The following is a 20174-nucleotide window of genomic DNA, read 5'->3' as shown; positions in this document are numbered from 1 at the left end:
AGCAGAAGCAATAGCAGTACTCTGATTAAAATGTAGCACATCATTTTTATGTATGATAGTTCTTTAGTAGCTGTGAGAGGTCTTAATGCCATCTGTACCTTTAATTTCAGCAGTGTCAGTAAATAATGCCAATTTAACTCCAATCTGAGACAAACGGTTTGTCTGTGTGAAAGTACTTCCTGTATACTTCACCTCATTTTGGTGGGGTTATTTTTGTAACAATACTATTAAACTGGGTGGAGGGGGAGGTCTCTCCAAAAATTAAGAAAAAAAAAACCACTTTGAAAATATTTACATAAATTAGCTTTTATAATAGAAATGGAATTTATCAACAGAAAATGTGAAAGAACCTAAGAGAAAATGAAGTGGAACAAACAACCTACAATGTCTAAAAACCATATATGATGATGTGATATTTAAGTACTTCTAATACATATTATAACATAGGAATATAAATATACAATATTATCTAAAAACACAAATAAAGGAATACATAAATTCACATAATAAAAAAGGAGTACGGGAATTAAAAAACCAGAAAATTAGGCCACAGTTACAAAAATGACCAGCAATTTAGTGATTTTGGATATATGGCTTTCCTTAAAAGAATATATATTTTCAAGGCGATCTGAACACTTACAATCTAAAACATCAAGTTCCTGTAAAGCATTAGAATAATTTAAACATTTTAGTAAAATGACAACAAATTCCCCTTCTGAAATATACTGAACAGAACAGGAAAGGAAGGCATTTGGGTCCTTAAAATAAAATCACAGTTATATGCCTGCAAGAACAATAAGACAAAGACACTAACCTCCCACCACAATTCAGGCCAAAGAGCCAGGGCCAGGGAAGTTGTTACAAGGTGATGATAGCCTATGCCAGGCAGGTAGGTAGCAATAAGAAAGAAATAGATATAATGGACATAACTATTAGCTTTGTTGTCAATGAACACCCATAATTTAGATTTCTGACCTATCCCCTCTGAACTACAGATTTGTATATACACAGTTTGATCTCAAAAAATGAAATCATTATTTCATTATACTTTCATTATTTCATTGTAGTTTTAAATATAATGTGAAAAAGGCATAAGTATATCAAAATAGAGAACATACCAACTTGCAACCCAAAAGTCATTAAAAATGGGTGTAGAAAACTGATTTTAGAAACCCCCAGATATAAGGAAATCAGGAAATAAGAAAATAGGAAAAATTTGGATTTCCTATTACTAAGACCAAATTTCTAATTCTTGTCATTTAAAAAAAATAGCAACTGTGAGGCAAGTCTGGTAGGTCATACATACAGAGAACATCAAAACAAGATGCATGAGTGTACAAACAGCCCAAATTTAGTTCAATGTGTGTTTTTAAGCCAAGAAAAACTGATCTGAGTGATCCCACTTGCATTCTTCTTGTCTGCCATCCAAGATGCAACATAGTAGCACACTTACGTGAGTTCAGACTTGGTGATAAACTGTTGCTTTCACTGGGATACAGCTGCCTGCTGCCACATTTTGATGGGAAAAAGTCTATCCTAAACCTGAAGCTCTACGTTAAGCTGAGACAAGCTGAGAGCACACTGGTAGCCTATGGAAAAGAATGAGATGTGAGAAATAAGGCATTGGTTCTTCTTTACGTCACAATTTATTGTTAGGAAAATGAACCTCAAGAGATTTTGCCACCTGAGCTGGCTTAGAGAGAACCAATGAGGCCTGGAGCCACCATGAAAAAAGTGAGGGGTGTGCATGGGCAGGAGAAGAGAAAATGAGAAAGGTGAGTGCTTAGAGTAGTGATGCTAATTTAAACCATAATTAACATCATCCCTACTGAAAAGAATTTTAAGGTATGGAAGACACAGGGGAAAAAGCTACCAAATGTTTTGCATTTCTTTTCTTCAAACTTCCTGTTGTCTATCAGTCCCCATTTCTCCAAAAAGCTAAGTCCTTTGATTCATAAGACCAACAAGGAGGCAGTTTCAAGCACATGGAAACCTTTGGTTAACACATGGACTGGAAAACCTCGTCATCCAGACTCAACAGCTTTTTTAATAGTTTGGGAGACTGTAGAATAAGATTTCTAAGACAATTTAAAACATTCATCTCACATGCAATGTAGATGGCTGCAAAGGTGGCTTATGGTAAAAGCTCCCTGAAAGCAAAATGAAGGACAAACATTTTAAGCCCAGTTGGCTTCTTCACATACTGCTGCTGCTGAAAAGTTAATACTAAACCAGCTTAAGTTAATACTACATATATGTGTCAAGCACGAATGCCAGCAGGATCCTGAAAAGAATTACTTGTTCAAATGCTTGTATGCCAAGGAAAAGGAGGCCCGAGAGAAGGTAAGGACATACACACATATACATGAAGAAGAACTTTCCCCATCAGTGCCTTTCTTGCTCTCTCTTATTTCCTTTTTTAACTAGGTTGCTAAACTTACAAGAGTTCATCTAGGAGAAGGAACCCTCTACCTTGTAAAAAAAAAAAAAAAAAAAAAAAAAAAAAAAGTTAGCATTTTATTACTTGTTTAATTTTCTTTCTTTGATTGAACACCACTGCCAACATAGAAAGTAATTTGTATTTTTCATATCAACAATATTGGTTTTACAAACAAAAACTAAAACCCATAAGGTTTCATGTGATCCACTTGAAGTGATTCTTAACTTTGTTATACCACTGATAACCTGTAATCATAATTGTAAAACAAACAGTTCTAATCTAAAACACTTAATAAAAACATAAATCATTCTATTTATAAATGAAAAAGCTAAACTTTATATTTGAAAAAAAAAAAAATCTTTCTGCAACTCTGATTAGAGTCAGCATCTCCTGAAATGGTCCTGCCTGCCAGAAACTGAGGTTGAACAGACACGTAAGGAGGCATACGACCTTTGGATGAGACTCAAGGAAAGTATCTAACTCTATAAATGCCTGGGATATAAAAATGTGAATGCAATCAGGGCACACTCTGACCTCAAATAACCTAGGCAATTAAACAAGTCACTGACCTGAGCTCACAAACACCTCACATCTCATGGAATTCAAGCAGAATGTGCACGAATAGTCTCACAACCTTGAGTTTCAATGGATACTTTTTAACCTTGAACTCAGTTGTTTCATAGTAACTCATACAAATACTCTTACTGACCGTCATAGGACTACATAGGTAAGCAAATTATACTTATCTGTGCAAATCTGGTTGTTGATTTGCATCAGTTATATGCACCACAAGCAGGAAACGAAGGTAGTATTTTACTAGCTCCACATCAGTCAGCAAACACGACTTACAACAACTTTTAAGAGCCGTATAGTCCATAGATTTTAATCCTTCGCACCCTGCTAGTCACTTCCATGAGTCTCACACATCCTAAATTAAGAATTGTTTTCTTGCTCTCGAGTTAGCATTTTATTTTTAAAAAGAGACCGGAGAACAAGCAATCAAAGCAGTCTGCTTAGCTGAAGTTGCTGCAGCGCAGCTGATATGCCTGAAGTTTAGTGTCACTTTTCTCGAGGAGATCTGTGAAGCAAAGTTGAGCACAAAAGTAATGCCTGTTCTGGCGCGTCGCTTTCACGCCAAGAGAGGTGTGAGGGAAGGTGAAGCGGAGGAGAAAACACCTCCCTCCTTCTCCCGCTCCCTCTCCAGCACAAGCGGGCCTGGCGGGGAGCGCCCATGGCCGGCGCCTCTCTGCGGGGCAGCGGGGAGCGGCTGAGGGACCCCTCCGGTCGGGCGCTACCAGCGAAGGAATAGGGGAGGCAGCTCCCTGTGGTCAGAAGGAATGGGGGAGGCAGCTTCCTATGAACTTCGCTGATGAGCTGCTGCAGCCCAGCGGAGAGGTCACACACCGGAGCGCATGGGGGAGAGAGGAAAGGGCCGGGGCTAACAAAGCCAGACCGCCTCCCTGCCTCCATTCCGGCGCGGCTCCCGGCCGCCCCCCGCGGGTTTCCCGCGGCCGCCAAGCGGGAACGAGCCCGGGGCGAGGCGCCCAGACCCGAGTAAGGGGCCCGGGTTCTGCGGGGCAGACGGGCCGCAGAGGGCTGGTGGTGTCCGTCGGGCGGTGGGGGCGGCGGGGCAGGCGGAGGACGGAGCGGGGATGCCCGCGGCCCTCCTGCCGCCGCCGGGCTGTGCGCGGGCACCGCAGCCGCAGCCTCAGCCGTAGCCGTGCCTGCGGCAGGCGGCGGCCATCGCGGGCTCGCCGCCCCCGTGCGCCCCTCCGAGGACGGAGGGGTGGGGGCAGAGGAGGCGGAGGAAGCGGCGGCGGCGGCGCCAGGAACAGGGAGGCGGCGGCACGGCGAGGGAGGGAGCCAGAGCCGAAGCCGGGCCGGGCCCCGCGAAAGCAACAGCAGAGCCAGCTCCTCCTTCTCCTCCTCCTCGGTGAGTGCCGCTCCGCCACCCCCGGAGGTTGCTCCCCGCCGAGCCTGGGAGCCGGCGGAGGCCGGGCCGCACCGCTGAGGTGCCCGGGAAGAGGCCCGCGCCGGGAGCGGGACACCGCGGCCTCCGCTGGGTGAGCGTCCCCGGGGCAACGGGAGCACCGTGGCCCGGCTCCCCCCTCCCCTCACCGCTGGGCGCGGAGGGCTGCTGCGGTGGAGGGGGAGCCCGTGGATTGGGCCGGTACGGTTCGCCATTGCCCGCCGCCCTCTTCCCGGGCCGCGGCCCCGGCCTCCGCTCCCTTTGTTTGCTGCGCTCCCCGAGCCCGCGGCGGTGCCAGGCCCTGCGGAGGCACCGGGGCCGCGGCGCGGCCTGCGAGGCGGCCGGGTGGGCAGGAGGGAAGCAGTGCCGGGCCCGGGCCGGCGAGGCGCTGCCCAGCCCCCGCCGTGACAGGAGGGGGTCCAGGCCAGCCTCCCGTCCCCGCCAGTCGCGGCAGCGGGGCCCGTCGGGCTCCCGTGCTGCTACCCTGGGCCGCTGCCCGAATGCACCCCGCGCCTAATGGTGCCATTGTGGGGGGCGGCGGAATTGGGCTGATTTCCCTTTACCCCGCCGTGAAACCCGCCTTCAGCTGAGGCTTGTATGTCCCCGTCTCCGGCGGGGCGGGTGTCCGGAGGTGGCGATTTGGGCAGCCGGTGTCAGGGTTTGTGCCGTGGAGGATCCTCGGGTTGTTGCGAGGTGAGGGTGCGCCAAGGGCTCCCCAAGGGGCGAACGAGAGAGGCTCCTTTCTGTGACAGGCAGCCCTTAAGAACTTGACTTTAACAAAAGCATTACCAGATCCTCAAACTTTGCTCGCTTTCATTGTTCTTCGAGCTGCTTTTTACACTCTCTTTCCGTAATGATGCCACTTCTCTTAGAAAACAACTAGCCCATGCCAGCCCGTTTGCTTATGAAAAAAGCCTTTGCAAAACAACGGGGTTTTGAGAGATGCAGTGGATGATGCTTCTGTGATGTGAGGGTGCTTTGGCTATGTCTTTCTGTCCTCTTTATTTTTGTCTTCCTATGTTTTCAAAATCATCTCACTTTGGAACACAGGTTTGTTTGGTTTTTTTTTATTTTTTTTCTTGTGGAGTAGGTTACTGCATTAAAGAAGTTGGTCGTAGAATATGCTTTAGTCAGGAAAACTGACTTCCCCTTAAAAAATTCTTGTGCTCTTTCACTGTGAGGGCCCAACCACTCTTTCCTACAGGCCAGGAACGTTTATGCCATGTCTATCCTCTTAATACTCCTTTTTAGTTAAAAAATGCCTGCTGCAGGCCTCCTGTCTTGGATAGTTGCTGTCTGCACAAGTACTCAAGGAATAATGCATCTGCATTTCTGCTCTGGGTGGAAATAAACAGAACTGGTTCTGTTTCTAGTTTTTGTTTGTGCTAATAGATACATCTTTGGATTGTAGAAAATATGGAAGCTTTGGTGCAATTACAAAATAAATTACTTAGCTTGGCTGGAAGACTCTAAACAACTAGAGAATGTGTTGGTATTTTTTGAGTCTTCTGCAATAAGACAGTAGTCATAACTCACAGTGTAACTTAAGAAAGACAATTTCAGCTTCTTCAAATGCTTACTTTTCTGATGTGTTAAACAGTACTTGAAGGGAATTTTCACTTCCTCTTCAAGATTTCTTGAGTTTGTGGCATTGCACTGTGTTTGGAACTGAGCTTTTACTTGAAACAGGTTCACCTGTATGCTTAATCAGGGATGCATTCCCTCTATCCCAAGTTTTGAGATTTAGGTAGATTTTTTTTAAAAGTTAAAATTTAATGAAATTAAGCCTTAATACTTAGAAGTTTAAGTGATAACAGTGTATTGTTATGCAGACATACCCACGTTAGCTAACTCCCTGGATAGCTGCATGGGTATGGAGTAGTTAGGGAGAAGCTCTGTGTTGTTTCCAGGGGTTTCATGAGCATCACTTTAATGTGCTGCATGTATTGCAGCATCAAAGTGTTTGCATGGATTCAGATGATGTGATGGATAATTCTAAGTTCCATAAAAACTTGAGGTACTGGAATCTAAAAAACAGCTGTGTATTAATTTATACTATGCTATTAACTTCTTTAATCCTAGATTGTGAAGTTGGTCAGTAACTTTGGCTTATTCTTGGAGAGGGATGGTTTGAAGAAATGGTAACTGGTTCTTACTGTTCTGTGAGTAGATTACAACTTCTGACTCTCCTTAACATAATCAATTGGTGGAGTGAGAGAGTGAACTTTTAACAAAAAGTTGTTCATACAAAGCAAGTAAATTATTTCTGCTCTTAAGATTTTTTTATAGTCTTAGAGTAATTTGAGTTGCAGGACTTCATTTGGTAGGGCTACCCTGAGTTCACTACATATTTGCTATGCTATTGTTGGCAAAACTGGGGCCATAGTCCAGGGTAATCCCTAACTCCAGTGCCTTTTTTTCTCTTTCTTTACAGCCCTCTTGGGCCTACACAGCACGAATTTAGTAGTGTTTGGGTAGTACAATGCAATAACATAAAATAGATAGGAAGGAGACGACTGTTCTCAGCTAGTGTGTGCCTCAGTGTTTTATTGATAGGGCTTTAAATGTGTATTAGCAAGAAATTAGAGAGGGTAGCTCAAGCAGTTCTGATGCTCCAAAGAAGAAAATAAGATACAAATAGTATAAAAGGGAATGTAATGCAGATGCTAAAACGGCTTGAATATAAATTGGGTAGGATGAAAAACAGAATAGATATATCTTATGCCATGTAACTGTATGTTTTGTACTGTAAAGTATTACACTGAGAGCAAATACAGAAATTTGAGTTTACTCTTTTTTATGTTTTTTATTTTTCAGAAGAGAAAGAATTATATCTGTAATGTTCCTTGTCCTTATGTTTATTCCAAAATTTGTTTGCATTCTGTTTTGTTGCACACTTCGTTTTCTGGAAATAAATATCAGTCTTCAGAAGACAAAGGTCCCAAGTTCTTACCACCTTTGTCCTGGTCCCTCCCAATAAATTTGTCGTAGTAGAGAAGGAATTATCCTTCAAGAAAAACATTTTTAAAAATCATTCTTGATGATTTCAAATGTCAAGTTACATATGACAGTATGTTTTTGTAGAAAAGAAGATGATTGTGCTTGTAATGGAATATTTATTGTCCAGGATTACCATATCATACCACTCAAATATATTTTTGATACAGCACAATATAAAGATTCATGGTACACAGTGCATTCCTTCTTTTATTATTGTTTTATTTTTTCCTCTTGAAATAACTGATTTCTGAATTAAAACACTGCACTATGCAAGTTGAATAAATTTCTGTGTTAAAAATAGTTACATTACTTCTGAAAGAAACATTTAGAAACTCATGGCTTTGGGTTTTTGTTCATTGCAGAAGGTTTTCCCCCGTAGCTGAATTGAAAAAAACTATTGAAACAAAAACCTGTTGCCTACTTCAGCCTCTCCTGGTGCATAAAACCAAACTGAAAGAAAATTGGCCTATAATTATTGCCCTGGATGAAAATGGAAAGCTAACTCTATGTAAAGTGTTGACTGATACATCAAGGTTATGAAAAAGGGTACACAAACTTTGCCAGAGTCTACACAGACTGAATTTGAATAGGCAATGTGGAGCAAAATCTGGCTTAGTTGCTTATTGTGAGAATTAAAATTTTCAGATCAAAGCATTAGAAATTTAGCTCTTCAGGTCCTTAAGCTCACTTAAAAAAAGTTACTCTGGATATTTTGTTTTGGTAGTTTATGTGGTCTTTTGTCATGTACAGGCATGAGAACAATAAGCATTTGGAACTCCAGACAATTTCAGAAGGCTTTGAGGTGTTTGGCTTTGCAAATCTAACTGCTCCTCATTAGTCTGTAATGTGGATTTAAGAACCTATCTTTGCATATTTTTAATTTATAAAAGATTAATTAAACTGTTATCTCTCATGAATTTTTTTTTTCTGGAAAATATTAAGATAAAATACTTTGGGAACTATTGGTCCTTTTCTGTCTTCTAAACCATTCACATAACACTTCGGACTCTGAGGAACTCAGTTGGCCTCATTTATGAGGCCACATGTTACCTAAAAATTCTTTCTTGGTTGCTGCATCACCAAGAAAACTATGCAAGTTAAACGTAGGTGTTTGTTTAGCATGGATGTCAATAGAGTGGCTGACTTGTTCTGCTTCTGACTTTAAACTCCATTGATGGAATATGAAGCAAATCTTTCTTGCAGGTAGAGCAAAGCATAGAATGCTGTATATAGACATTTCTGTCCAGGCGCTGCTCCCCTAACATTGCTTCCTTTTTTGTATATTTCGGGCACATAGTGTCTCATGCTCTATCTTCTGGGAAGCAGTCTTTTTTTGTAATCTGCCAAGTGCAATAGGTTGTCAATTTAAAAAAAATCTTAGATTTGTAAAATGTGGGGATTTTTGTTGAAAACACTAAATAATCTTGCTGTAAACTGCTGTAAAATAGTTTTGGATGAGAGCCATTTTCTCTGGAAGTGAAGGTAGAGATAGTAGATATTAGTAATTTTTTCTGGGAGTTTAAGTGGTCTGAAGTTAAAAATTTAGACCATGAAAATGAACCTGTGCATATTGTTAAGTAAATCACACAGACATATGGTATTGTTCTTTGCTTCTTATTGCAGAATGTAATCAGCAGCTGTACTTGTACTTGTACATTTAACGTGGATGTATATGATACTGACCTGTAAGAGCAGTTGTATTAGGTTTTGATGATCTTGAGTTCATCTGGTGAATGCAGTTAGGAGATAAAGTGATTAATTTAGCATTTGAGATTACCAAAGTTATTAAATCTGCATTTTTCCTCAAGGATATTTTGTATTGCTTAAAACAGTACATAGAGTGCTACTTTTGAAAACATTGTTGAAAGTGAGATTCCAGTCAGACTTGGTTTTACAGTGTGTGATCTCTTGTTTTTTTCTTGAGTAGTTTTATTCTTAATTAATCTTGACGTTTTCTGGTAAATGTGCTAAAAGAGTAGCTTGTAGGAGTCTTGAGTAGGTGATTGTTTTTCCTTCTCCAAAGCAGTCTGCATTCCTCAAATAGGTTGAGAACATAGTAGGCTACTCCAAATGTTTCTTTTCATTCCCATGATGTCTACAACACAGTGGTCAAACTTGCCTTCTTTTTTTGTTCCTTCTGCTCTAGAGAATTCTGTCTCTCCTGGCTTTACCTCAGTAAGTGCTGCAGGACTGGGCAGTTACAAGCTGTAATTTTGACTGTGTTTGACTTCAGTAATGGGTTTTAATACCCTTGGAATCCCTTTGGGTTAGTAATCAGGTATCAGATTATGCATTTTAATAAAATAGAGAAACAGAGACAAATGTCAGCAGGGCAAAGGTTTTTGATTACAGAAGGTGTGCCTTCTAGGATGAGCTATGTGGAAGCTCTACTCCAAAAAACAGGGTAGGCAGCTTTTTGGATGGATGTTCTTTCAGGAGCTGGTGGGAACTGGGCAAGAAAGGAATTCTTGCCGGATACACTAACAGAAGCTGTTTGTGCAGGGATACTGGTTTGGGTGAAACATGTGCTGGGGGAGTTTTCCAGGGTGGAATTTTGGTTAGCCTTAGGAGACCGGCTCTAGAATAGTTGGTTTGTGCATTCAGAGGTACGAGTCACTGAGTTGTGTGTAAGAGCTTAAGTCTCAGTCTGTGTAAGGTAGGTGGCTGGTGGCTTTTTTATTCCTTCCCCTCCCTGTTCTCTCTTCAGTGGAAAAAAAGCAAAACCAGTGCTGATCAATGCACACTGAAACATTGACTTTCGTCCTCTCTTTGGCTTTTGAAAGGAAAGGAGCTGCTGGTTAGTAGTAGTAAGTAAAACTGAGAGGTAATAAAATACTAGCCGTTAGCCTTTGGCATTATTTTGTGCAAAAAATCCAGTTACTTGGGAAAATACTTGCTGTGAATGTAAATATTCTATGGTCCCTTACTGCACGGATAAAAGTCTCTATTCACCAACTGCACTTATCTGAGCTGTTGTCTAATCCAGTGATGATCAGAAGAAGACATTGAATAGAAGTTGTTCTATCAGTACTGACTTGTATGTCCTATGTATTACAAAAATAAGTGCTTTTGGAATCTGCAGTGTTTTAAATGTTTTTTGATGGGAGAAAAAAAAGAACTTAAGTTCTGTGTATCAGCATTGAAAAGTATGTATCCCCTTGATTGTCTTTTTTTTAAAACTGGGCTAATACTTTTTTTTCCTTCATTTTATTTATAGTGTGTCTTTAAATTTAATGTCAGAACGGGAGAAAAGAAAGTCAGTGTGCATGTACATGACTCTTTTATTTGTGGTTGAACTTTGAAGCTTAGCTAGCTTTTGCAGCCAGCCTTCGATACTCCTGGCTCTGCAGAAATTTGACCTTGCTCTGGAGATGGCTATCTTAAGGGCTTTGAGTTTGTGTAAATCTGATAGAGCGCATTACTTCATGCAGACAGTGAAAATTTTATCTCTGATCCTGTCTGTGTATAACAATTTATACACTGATGTGAAGTTGCTCAGTGTAAGGCCCAATTTTTTCATGTGCAAGCTGAATACAATGTACAGTGAGGAGTCCCATTGAGTTAAATATCTGCTCACAGTTAATTAATCTTTGTTGGGTTAGGACAGAATATTAGCAAAATCAGATAGTTTAGGGCTAAGTGTAAAATGATTTTCTGCTACTGGCAATTATTTAAAAAAAACCCATAACAACCCCAAACCAACCATCTTCCAGCGTGCATCAGGACAAAACAGTGTCTGTCTAAAAACTGCCATGAATATGTTTGCCATCAGATTCGCTGGTTGGAGTAGTGAGCTGTTTCTGTCTGCAGGTGATGAGAGTGTAGGTGTAGGAGAAAGAAAGACTTTCCTGATCTTAATCATGAATAATTAAGAGTCTCTCTCATTTTGACCCAAAATGAGAAAATTTGCATGTGGAATAGGTTTTGTCAGAACTGGTCTAGTCCTGTAAAAAGGTTTTATTCTGACAAGTCAGGACTTTATGAAAAAGATGGCTGAACAGCTTTGCCTGTGCAGTCAAAATTCTGTTCCTATTCTGGTCAGTGTGCAAGTTGTGCAGTGTAATGGTATGTGCCTTCCTAAAAGCACCCTTGGATTTAAAAGGGTGAATTTAGAAATTTATTTAACGTTTCACCTTCTTTTTTAGGGGAAACAGAGTGTTAAAGTAATTTTGTGATGTTAGCTGCAGATAATACTCTTTCTACAGGTGTGTTTACCTGGTGTATTTGACAGTACTTTAAGCGCAGCCATATCTCCTATTTCCTATGTGTGGAAAGACTCTAAACCATAAAGAAGATGATTCATTTACTCTGTTCTTATTTGGCCTCCTGCCAGGGAAATCGGGAAGGGAAATATTTTAAATAAGCTGTGTTTTGCATTCTCATTTTCTGAAATGCCGAGGTTGGATTACTCTCTGCAGTGGGTCCTAAGACCTTGGAGGGGCAGCGAGGCCAAACACTAGAGGGGATTAGTGGGCACATAGTGCTTGGTGCTTGACTGATACAGATAGTGTTACTGGAGCGTATTCCAGGAGAGACTGCTTAATTAGAGGTACTCAGGATGATTGCCCCTTGCGGTCCACCTGGCTCAAGATCCCCCCAGTCTTTAACAAAGGAGAAGGAAGTTCTGTTCCTACCCCTTCACCCTCTGCATTCTGGTTTGTTGTGTTGTGCTGACTTGTCTGTAAAATAAACCTTACTTTCTGTTTCACTGATTGGATCTCTTTTCCTGGCCATGAAAGACTGATCGTTCTGTAGTTGATACTGTATGACAATCTCAGCTGAATTGTATCACGAAATAGTAGGTGTGTTCCAGAGTTGAGGTGCAACTATGTAGGAGTGGGTTCCTTATGCTTGATATACTAAATGCTCCTTTGCCTTTTAAATGGATTCCCAAGTGTGTGTGAGTGGATTGTTGTCATTGTTATTTATTTAGGACCATCGATAATAGGTGGATATTGGGCATATCTTCTATGTGAAGGACAAAATGTATCTGCAGTGAAATATGAAATTAAATACAAAAGTATGTAGGCAAAAACTTCCTTGTTATTTGCATTTATAGGTTTCACAGACTGCAAGCAGTACAGGCTGCATTTCCCAGTGATATAAAAATATAGGATATAACAGCTTGCTAGGTAGAGCCCTCATTCAGAATGTAAGATAGCCACAGTAATTTTCCAGTTCTGTCCTTTCTGTATGAGGACTACTCTGAACAGCAGCCTTTTGGTTGCTCTGTAGTGTGAAAAGGTTTCTACTCCTTCTTCTAAAGCCATTCTGAAGAAGATTAACAGAGCTGAGAATTATCTAGATAGTGTGCTTTTTCTCATCCTGGTGGAGTAAGCAACTGATTTGGAGAGGGAAAACCTGCATCTGACTTTCTCTCCCAATTCATCCTGCATCTGAAACTGTTGCTGCACATAGGATATATTAAGTGAGACTCTCCTTTTGTGGTGTCTAGGACCTCTGCCCAAGTAAATTAGACTATGTAGTTTGATTTCCATTTGTGCAAGCTCCGTATGTGATCCAGAAGGATTCTTTGATCATGCTTCCACTTCTCATGATGTCCACAAAAAGAAGTGGTTTCCACTGAACTTTATATGGCATGATTCTGGGTGATGATAGACAGTATTAAACATGTAGATAAAGGTGTCAACCACAGGGCAGCCACTGATACTGTTCTTTTAACACTAAGTACTTCTGCTTTTACAAAAAATAAGACTAAAGGCTACTGAGGAGCTTTTATTTAAAATAAAAAAAAAATCTCTGAAATTCTGATGCTTCCTCAATTAAGCTTCTCCCTGTATGTGAAGGATTTTCAAGAACAACAAAGGTCCGCATGTCTGTGAAAGTTTTAAGGAACCTGATTGTTGTAGTATGCCCAAAGTACTTGCAACTCCTGTAGATTTTTAGAGGGACTGCTTATGCCTAGATACTGAAAAAAATATAATCCTAACTTGGACAAAAGCCAGATTTCTTTATTTTAGGTAAGAGTAGTTGCAGTTCTGACCTTTGTAGTTTGTCAAAATGTACTTTGCTTTCAATTGTATTTTTGGAAAGCAGGCCATCAACCTCAGATCTGTTGTTACAAGCAGAATGGAGTGGGGGTTGTGAGAATGCTTTGTGCCATGCTAGTGACACCAGTTTAGCCAACTCAGAGCTTGTATCATGCAAAACTTAAACTCTGGGCCTTGGCCTGTTTTTTAGTCTGAATTAGCTTTCTTTGTGGTTTGTACTTCAATCATTTTAATTAATGGTTTAGAACTAACCTTGAAAGGTGTTTGGGTTTTGCTGCACTTTTTTTTTTTTTTTTTTTTTTTAAGAGAAGAAGGGGCTTTGTTTTATTTTTTTGTTACCGTTCTCTGTAACTTTGGTGGTTTGCTTTTATTTCTTTCTGCATCTTTTTAACATCTTTAGCTACATACCACTGATGGATCCTCTGCTCCTCATCCTGCTACCTGATACATCTTGGTACTGTAACGTGGGCATTTGCTTACTGCTTTGATAAATAAAACAACTGGGCTGAAAGAACTTTGTAAAATATCTGCTGAATTGTGACCTTTTAAAGGAAGTCGGGAAGTTGGATCATGACTAGAGGACAGTGATAGAAGGTTTACTGAAAGGTTTGGTATACTTATTCCTCCATTGTCAGCAAACCTCTGAAAGGGACCAGAAGTTTAAGTGATCTCTTGCAGCAATTTGCTGTTGCAATCAACTCCTGGCGCTGCTGTTGTTTAGTTCTGCTGCCATCTTAGAGAAGTGTGGGAGATTTCAGATTTAGGTAGGGTAGGTGTTTTCTCAAAACCCCAGCAGCTCTCACTCGTTTTCACCATTACTCCACATTACGTGAATCCAAATTTAGGTTTCAGAATTAAACTACCTTAGTTTTGCCTGATGGTGCATAGTATTCAGCTTATGAATCCATCTTAAAAAAGTGGAAATTAATCTCTCTATGTTCTGACTCTCATGAAGTGTTGAATAGAGCGTTGAGTGCCTGTGCACTAACATTTAAATGTTGGACATGAAGACAGCAAAAATGTCCTTAATGAAGTCAATAATTCTGTCTGGAATTTTGAGTTTAATTGGTGTCTTGTAAGTAATTGGTAGGACTATACATTTTGAAGGATGTTGAAGAGCAGCATTAATGTAAACATTTTTGTCCCATGTGTGAAAAAAGAAGAGAATTGTTTAGGAAACCCTTCTAGCTTTTCTCAACTTCTGAGTTCTTAGACTTGGAACCTTAATGAAATTGTCTACAATGTTTTCTCTATAAATGGTTCAGATAAAGGATATAAAATTACTTTTCTCACTATGCTGTTTGAGAGGTAAAGCACAAAGGATTTTACTTGCTGAGAGAAGTTGATTGTGATTATTTTAGTGATAATGTTTTAGATTTTCAAGAAAGTAAAATTGTCAGTGGAACTTAGAGATAATTTTTAAAGGTTTAATATTTTGCGCTACTGATTTCTTAATGCAGTGATATAAAAAGTATCTCCTAAGCCTTCTGCTTTTTAACAGTTGACCAGAATTGAAAAACAGGTCACAGTAACAAAATACTTTTACTTCTAGTGAACGTGGGTGGTATCTTTAAGGTCAGAGGTAAACATTTTTATGTTACAATGAAGCAGTTTTTGTGAACATCATCTCTCTGAGAAATGGAGATGTTTCATGTCACTTTTCTCCTTGGTTTTCAAAATACTTTTGAGTTCCAGATAAAGCTTTTCCTGTGTTTAGAAATGCCCTTGGATTTTTGTATATGTAAGAATATATGAATTTTTGCCATGGCTGCTCTCTTAGTTGGGACACTGCCTTTCTACTTATTTGATAAAACTTGGTTGGGCAGCCCTCGAGGGACTTCAGGGCATACACAGAAACCTTGCATGGTTGAGTTTTCTTTCTATGGGAAGTAATGCTAAAACAAACAATAGTCTCTGAATGTGAGTTTAACTCTTGAGCTTTTTTTTTTCTTGAACTTTTGAGAAGTGACTAGGGAACTTGGCTTCTTGAATAGAAGCCTCTTACTTTACGTGAGACAGTCTATTGCAGTATTTTATGTATTTGTTGTTATTTCAGGGATTAGAATGACCTTGGTTGACTAAATATACTTATTGCTGAAATGTAGGCAATGCCTTTTCATCCCAGGTCTTTCATAGTTCACTGAATATCTATTTCTCTTTTCAATGAATTTTACTGAAAGGATGTATACACTTTCAAATTATGTGTATGTTATGTATGTATTTTGGTAAGACAATTGGTTATTGCTTTGGAAAAATGTTGCTGCCTTCAGCTAAAAGCATTTTTATATGGTCTGGAGGGGAATAGTGGGACCTTTGTGACATCTGTGTAGCAAATACATTGTATTTCTCTGATAATTTAGTGAAGAAAGTCTCAAAACAGAGGTCAGTCCTTTCTTCTCTGTGATTCTGGGGATTGTGCTTATTAGCTGCTTACTCCTCAGCATGCTTGGAGATTTCTCTGCATGTGTGAACTCTGTACAGATGTTGTGGAAGATCTTTCCACTTTTATTTCTCTTTAATCAAGGCACTGTGTTCTTTCCCATCAGACCATAAATGAGTTCATTTAATCCTTCCATTTATGTAGAGGGTTAACTGTCTCATAAAGAATTGCTGCATCTTAGCTTGAATTGAGAGGACCGTGTTATCTTCCAAGGAAAGAATGCTTTTATTCTTATTGAAAATGCCCTGAATGAAGCAGGTGGGGGTGATAACAGTAAAAACATTGGAGATTCTACCTGGTCATACAAGTTCAAAGGGTCATTCAGTCTCAATGAAATACTGTACTGAGGAGGTTAATTTGGAGTCAGCCTCAGTCATGAGATCCAAGGCAGGATGGTACAAGATGGTGTAAGGCTGCTGTGTATTGCTGTTTGTTCGGGCCTTCTAGAAGAGCTGAAAAATCAGAAAATGAGTCTTCCTACAATTACACATTCTCCAATTGCAGAACATGACTGTGCTGCATATGGCAGAAGAACAAAATCCTCTTTTTCTGTGTAGTGAATTATAAAGCCAGTCACTATCTTGAAAACTTTTTTCAGGTGCCTTTGTTTCAGCTCGTGTATTTGGTAGACAGACCACTATAAAATATATTTATCTTTTAGAGTTTAACAACATTTCTTTTATTCCTGCTGGAATACATTAGATAACTAAATTTGAATTATTGCTTGAAGAATTTAATTACTATGTTTTTGGCATACTTTTTAAAAGGCTGGTGGTTTTTTTCCATCTGGATATTTAGAAAGGATTTGTATTACCTGGAGCTAATTTGTGCAGTTTTTTTTTTTTTTTTTTTTTTTTTTTTTAATATCTTTTATGCCAGGTGGATGTTATTTGTAAGAATAGAGGCCAATTACATATGGTCCTGGATGTCCATCATATAAGCAAGCATAAATGACAAATGTAAGTGGAAAGGTGAGCAGTTTGCCACTTACTGGTGAAGATGCTTGTTTTGCAAACATGGGCTATGAAGCCACCTGTTGGCTAGATAGTGTGGCAAGTGAGGTGTTTAAAAGTTAGGTTTAACTTTGTTGTGGATTTGTTGTGTTTTGGGGCTTGTTTGTTTTTGGTTTGCTTTTCCCCTTGTGAATGTGACTTCATAGCTTTCCTGTTGTTTTCTCTTTTTTGTTCTTGAAGAAGAGAGTATCCCATATTGCACCTTAAAGAAAGCAAAATTATCAGTCATGCTTGCTTGGTGCTATAGTAATTTAAAACTACTTCCTCTGTCTTTATTTTCATGTCAGGTGACTGGGACAGGCAGAAGCAAAAAAAGATGACTATAACAAATTAACCACTCGTAATTTAGGGGGCAACATTTAAAAATCTGTATTATAGTGACATATGTAGTGATGCTGTATAAACCCTTTAAATTTTCAATAGAAACGTGAATCGCAGAATATTTTGAGTTGGAAGGGACTGGAGGTGGGGTGAGGCTTCCCCCAGTGCGGAGCAGAGCAGGACAATCCCTTCCCTTGCCCGGTTGGTGATGCTGTGCCTGATATCCCCCAGGACAGGCTTGGCCCTCCTGGCTGCCAGGGCACTGCTGACTCATGGTCAACTTGCCATTCACCAGTACCCTGTGGTCCCTTTCTGTGGCACTGCTCTCCAGCATCTCATTCCCCAGTCTGTCTGTACATCCGGGATTGCCCTATATCAGGTGCAGAATTGGGCACTTGCCCTTGTGAAACTTGTATGGTTGGCAATTGCCCAGCCCTCTAACTTGTCAAGGTCTCTCTGCAGGACCTCCCAGTTTTGTTTCATCTGCAAATTTGCTCAGTATCTCTTGAGTTCTGTGTCCAAGTCATTTTTAAAGATGTTGAAAGAAGCACAGGGCTGAGGATGGAGCCCTGCAGAGCCCCACTAGTGAGAGGTCGCCAGTCTGATGTCACCCTATTCAGTATAACCCTTTGTGCCCGACCCGTGAGCCAGTTGCTCACCAATCCCATGCTGTGTTTATGCAGCTGTGTGCTGGACGTTTTGTCCAGAAGGATCCTATGACAGACAGTACCAAAAAGTACTGAAATCCAAAAAGATAACATCAGTTTTCTTCCTTTGATCACCTAAGTGGGTTACCTTGTTATAAAAGGAAGTCAGGTTTAACAAGCAGGACTTTCCTCTCATGACAGTGTTCTGGCTGTGACCAGTGACTGAGTTGTCCTCCAGATGTTTTTCAATACCTCCTAGAATGATCATCTCTGTAATGGTACCATATGGTATGAGGCTTCTCTTTCTATTACTTTTCTTGTATTTTCCTCTTTCTCCTTACAATGTCTTCCCTTTTTTTTTTTTTTTTTTTTTTTCCCTAGTAATTTTTTTCCCCCTTGAAGCAGGAAACAAACAGGTAATGTAGCATTAGAGGTGTTAACTGAGAGGTATATTTCTGTATTGCCTATTTGGTATGTGCTCCTCGTACTGTGGGTTTCTTTGGTGACAGATGTTTGGCCTGAGAAGTTGAATGTCTGTTCTGATAGCACAGCAGGAAAAGATCGTTCATGGTACCTGTTTAATGTCTCCTTGTCAAAATATTTTTTTTGCAGCAGGCCTTTTTCAGCTGTCTTGGTTTGTGTTTTGAAAGCTGTACACAGTAACAGTGTTTCTGTGCTTGCTGTAGAAGCACCAGCCTGAACTTTGAAAATGAAACCAAAATTAATATAAGTCAATGTGAAGTGGTACTATTTAGCTGTTTCATGTCTGCTGAGTGTTTTCTTTCCTTTTTTGGGAAGAGCTGGAAAAGTGTTTCTCACAATTATATTATTTTGTCACTGACATGAAGAGTGGTCAGATTATTGCTGACCACAAAAAATCACTTTGAGAGAATTGTCTGCTTTATTATTTCTGTCTTTCTGGCATATGCTTTGAACGGATGGATAGCATTTCTAAAATTATGTTTGGAAATGCATAATTGAGGATTCAGAAACCAAACTGCATTAAGTTTTAGTACCTGCATCCATACAATTACATATATTATGTTCTTTTCAGCATATATTCCAGCATTTAGACATTTATGTATAGTTCTCAATGAAAATAAGTGCAGAAATGCAATTTTATTTTGTTTTTACTGTGTTTTTCCTGTTCTTCCTTTCATTTTCCTGGTATTAATTTCAAACACTTATGTTGCCCTCAAATACATAGGCACAGAATCTGTTCCTTGCCATCTTAAGAGCAAAAATGTTTAAAAATTGATTCCTTTTACAGAATGTGATGTTGGTCTTTATTGTAAAGTGAAATGCTGTTTTTAGAGCATTATAGTTTTTCAGACTCCTAACAAACTGTGTTATGGTTTAAGAGGATTGCATAAATATCTTGGATAAGCATAAATCCTCATTATCAAGCTCAGGCTACCCCATACCTTACAATGGAGGGAAAACATTTTGATGTGATCTTCTGTAAGGATGGAATGAGGGATGGACCGTTAGTTGGAAAGGAATTCTCATGCATTATCTCCCAGTAAGTCTAACCTTTGCTTATGAAAGTACTTAATTTTTGCTGACAGTCTGCTCCAAGGCTGGCTGCTGCATTCTTGTAAAATAGTAAGAAATGAAAGCAGAGCCTGACTGAGCATTATTCTCACTCTTCATCTGCTTCTGCATAGCTGTGTGAAAACTAAAAGCCAAAGTTTATTTGCAGTCAATGGATGGGATTTTCTGCAGTGAAACACGTGAACACATCAGATTTCTTTAGTGACTTTTCCCATCTGATCCATCAAAAATGTTTTCTCTTTTTCAGCACCTTGGCATACATAGAATTTGGTTTTTTTTTTTTTTTTTTTTCCTCTCCTTTTCCCCTTGCTGTTAATCATGGTCTTAGAGCCAAATTGTGGTTTCATTTTCCTGGTAATTTTTCCACATGCTTGAAACAATTTGTTAACAGTATGCTTTATTATCATATGTTTGCTTAAAAGAAAGTGATGAAAGGTGGTACTTGTGTCTGTCTCTTACTAAATGTATGCAAAGTACAGTCTGCTTGTTTCCCTATTTGAGTGTTGATTCTCAGTTTGTGAGAGATCTAGGAGGAATGGCTCAAGTGGTTACTGGCTGTCATCCACCCAGCTTCCCTGGAGTTTCCTCCTCCAACAGCAGCTCCGGTATCACAATGTTTTGTGTGTTCTTGAGCCGGCACCAATTGGTGCCGACTTCAGTTTAACACCCCCATTTAGTGTGCCCATGGTAGCTCTGGAGCAGATACAGATCCCGGCCAGCCATCCTTGGGTAACAGAGATGTAACCTTGACAGAGGACTGTTAATATTAGTAACTGGGT

At 40.0% G+C, this 20174-nt stretch overlaps 1 protein-coding gene across 1 annotated transcript in view; it reads left to right on the top strand.

Annotated features, from left to right (window-relative positions):
- Positions 1 to 3838: 3838 nt before the first annotated feature.
- SOCS6 (suppressor of cytokine signaling 6) overlaps positions 3839 to 20174 on the top strand; it is a 28525-nt gene continuing 12189 nt past the window's right edge. Inside the window, exon 1 of the mRNA XM_041399384.1 lies at positions 3839 to 4373. The gene's annotated coding sequence lies outside the window, so the exon portion shown is untranslated. The remainder of the gene's footprint in view (positions 4374 to 20174) is intronic.

This window comes from Onychostruthus taczanowskii, unplaced genomic scaffold, assembly GCF_017590055.1.
Source record: "Onychostruthus taczanowskii isolate IOZ18803 unplaced genomic scaffold, ASM1759005v1 scaffold16, whole genome shotgun sequence".
In the NCBI taxonomy this organism is placed as follows: Eukaryota; Metazoa; Chordata; class Aves; order Passeriformes; family Passeridae; genus Onychostruthus; species Onychostruthus taczanowskii.
Note: the sequence above shows the minus strand (reverse complement) of the source record. Positions and strands in the feature narration are given on the sequence as shown.